The sequence below is a fragment of the Triticum urartu genome, chromosome 3, assembly GCF_003073215.2.
Source record: "Triticum urartu cultivar G1812 chromosome 3, Tu2.1, whole genome shotgun sequence".
NCBI lineage: Eukaryota > Viridiplantae > Streptophyta > Magnoliopsida > Poales > Poaceae > Triticum > Triticum urartu.
The window spans coordinates 583,385,561-583,389,074 of NC_053024.1; positions in this window are offsets into that span (position 1 = coordinate 583,385,561).

The following is a 3,514-nucleotide window of genomic DNA, read 5'->3' on the forward strand; positions in this document are numbered from 1 at the left end:
TAATTATTTAGGCGAGAAAGATGACCCTCAGCGTCATAGTCCTGACGACTTACTACATGACGTAGTGGAAGCTACAACTCCGTCTTTGTTGAAAGAGGGCACAGTGAATAGTAACGCTTTCGGCTTACTACCTTTTTGCAAGAAGAAACCGGCCCCTGCAGTAAGTTTCCAGCCGTCGAGTTATTTTTTATCATGTCATACTGTATTCTTACGAATAACCCTTTATAACCTTTTATAGGCAAATGATAACTTCTGGAAAATCAATATGATCATGAGGCGGCCAAGCAAGCCAGGGCAGCCAAGAGAGCCGAAAGGAAAACCGCCAAGCCCACCACTTCAAGGAAAAGGAAACCAAGCACTTCTGAGCTATTTCAGCTTGATGATTCTGATGATAATGAGGAAGAGTTAACTTTTTAATTTCCCTTTCTCCTTTATCACTACCTTACTGATATTAACCTTCTTTCAGGAAGACACGGGCAACAGCCAACCCGTCGAGGAAGAGGTAACTATAATCTCCTCCGACTCCGAGCTTCGGCCGCATTAGAAAATTCGAAGAGTAACCCGGAAAGTAAGATTTTCACACCCTTTGGCTTACCAAGATCCTGACTTTCTTTTGAAGCAACAGCAATTTGAAAACCGGAGGCAGACCCGGACCAGCAAGGATGCAGAGCTATCCTCCGGCTTGCCTGACACAACCCGGAAGCGTCGGACTGAGGTTATCTCCAGCTTATACCCTTTTTTTACCTTTGGCGGGTCTAATCCATCAACCTCTCAATTCATCTGACTCCAATTACCAGGATACCTGTCCTTCGTCCGGCGAGTCCATGCAATCAAACATGCCGGCTTTTAAGACTGCCCCTGGGTAATATCAATTTATTCACCTTATGTTTTTCTTTCTTCATGTTTCTTTACTCATTTCTCTACTTTGCCCATAGCGTGCAGGTTAAGCCCAGGAAGAAAACCAAGAAGGATAAACCGGCCCAAACCCCTGTGGTGACTGAACCGGAACAGGGTATAGCTGCTCCCGACTCTTCCACACATCAACCGCCGCCTGAGCCGGCTCAAGACATTGCAGCACCAACTTCTGACCCGCCTGCTGAAGATATTCTTGATGGTTCTGTTAACCCGAAGGCACCTAGCCCAGTCAAAACGGCTGAGCCAGAAGTGGAATTTTTAAAGGCTCAATTAGTTGAGCTGGCCAGGCCCACCGTCCTTGCCAAATTCTCGGCTAAAGAGGAGTTGCTAGAACACCGTAAGGCCAAGATGGATATCACCGACTATACTCATTTGAGTATTGGAGAGATCATCTCGGGCCATATCAACCAGGTGCAAAGCAGCCGTGACCTGGAAATTGACATGGTGAAGCAAATACAACAAAAATCTGAGGTATGACTTATGCTTCCTTACTTTCAATCATACTTACTGTACCAGCCCCCAAGTCTATTGCTTATGAATAAATATGCTGTAGACTTTAGAAAAATTGTTAGAGCTGCTTGCCCAGCTTAAAGAAAGAATATTTAAACCAGATGTAACACAATACCTTTAACTTGCGATACACATTAGCCCCCAAGTGCCAAGTATCTTTGCTTGCAAAGTATTTGGGACTTAATATCCAGGACCGGCTTAATAATTTAGAAATCTTTGGTATACATTAGCCCCCAAGTGTCAAGTATCTTTGCTTGCAAAGTGCTTGGGACTTAATATTATTTACCGTAATCTTTACTACTATCCGGTGCGATGCAGGCCACCATAAGTCAATTTGAATCGGAGATTGCTGACCTGAAGAACCGCCTGGCAGCCCAGGAGATTGAAATTCAAAAGGCCAACTCCAAATTTGAATTCAGCGTCTCTGAACAAGAGAAGCTGAAGAAAAATTTTGCGTCAGAGAAGAAAATTTGGACTGACAAAAGGCCGGACTGGTGACCCGGGCCGAGACAGCAGAGGCATCACTGGCAAACGCAACAGCCGAACTGACCGGCTTACAACGCCAGATATCTCGGATGGTCTCAGCGATCTTTGGTAAGTTATCTTAAGCAAGCATTAAATATTGTAAATATTCCTTCAATAGTTACCTGATGTTTATCTTATACTTACCAATACAGGCCCAGGAGCACAAACCTCAAGCAGAATATGCTAATCAAATTGAAGGCGGTGTATACTCTAGTAGAGCAACTGTACATCGGCTCACAACGTGCCTTGGCCGTTGTAGCCTTATCAAATGATGTGCCGCACCTCTTGCAACATGTGTTACAACGGCTTGCCGTACTTCCTCAGCGGATTCAAGAGTTGAGATGGCCCCAAGCAAGAGCCGGAGCAATAGCCACTTTGAGTCGGGCCAAAGCCTGGTTACCAGAGCTAGACCCGGCCGACATCGCTCTTGGGTATCCAAGTTTAAAGGAGGATGGCACTCCATTTGATGAAAATGATTTCACCACCCGCGTGAGGGATATACGCCCTGTGGCCACTCAAATTGGAAATGACACTGACCTTACCAAGTGTCAGCCGGGTTATGACAAGGAGAATCGGAGAATCCCTACGCCGCATTATGACAATGTCAGCTTGATCCCTCCAATCCGTAAGCACACCTGTGCCCCTGAAGTCGACCCAACCGGTTTAATAGGTGATGAAGCTGAGTTTGAGGCCTTGAGTGGCATTGACCGGGCCTGATCATCCTTCCAGGAAAAGGCAGCCGGTGGAGAGGCGGAGAAGGATAACCCGGAAGCTTCAAGTCAACCCCAAGAGTAGATTGCCAGGCGCCACCTGCTTATGTCGTTGTAGAAAAACAATGCCGCATGATTCAGACTCGGGGAGTCTTGTAACAGAGTAGAAAAATACTTTGAGTTTTGCTATGCCTTTGCACATGCTTATGGCTTTAATACTTGCATAAGCTGCCGTCACTATGCACTTTGTAGTTTATATGAATCTGTTATGTTCTTTGCAGAAATGTCTTGCATTGCCCTGTGATGCTTACGGCTGCTTTTCCGGCTTATATAAGCCAACCCCTGAGGGTAAGTTTAACTCCTGAAAATTGGCACATAAAAGTTCACCTGGTACTTAACAACCCGATGTAACCAATATTAACCCTGGAGGATTGCAATGTACGCCATTGTATTTTCAAGAGGGTCGTAAGACATCCAATGTTGATACTTGTAAAATATGATGAAAAAAATTCAAGGGTTTCTGATTCGAATACAATCAGTGAACCGTTCCAAAGGGTTTGAGCTAAGATTCGGATACGATCTGTTTGCCCCCAGTGGCTGTGGCGATTCCGATCAAGTGGGTATCGACAGCTATGTTCTCTTTTGTCCGAATACGACCTATGTTTGAACAGGAAGCCCCCAAGTGACCATAAGAGTTGTTTAATGACGTTGTTTAATGAATCCCCCAAGTGGGTTTGCCAGTATGCCGACCAAGTGGGTATCGACAGCTATGTTCTCTTTGGTTCGAATACGACCTATGTTTGAACAGGAAGCCCCCAAGTGATCACGGCTAGATTCAGATATGATCATAAGCC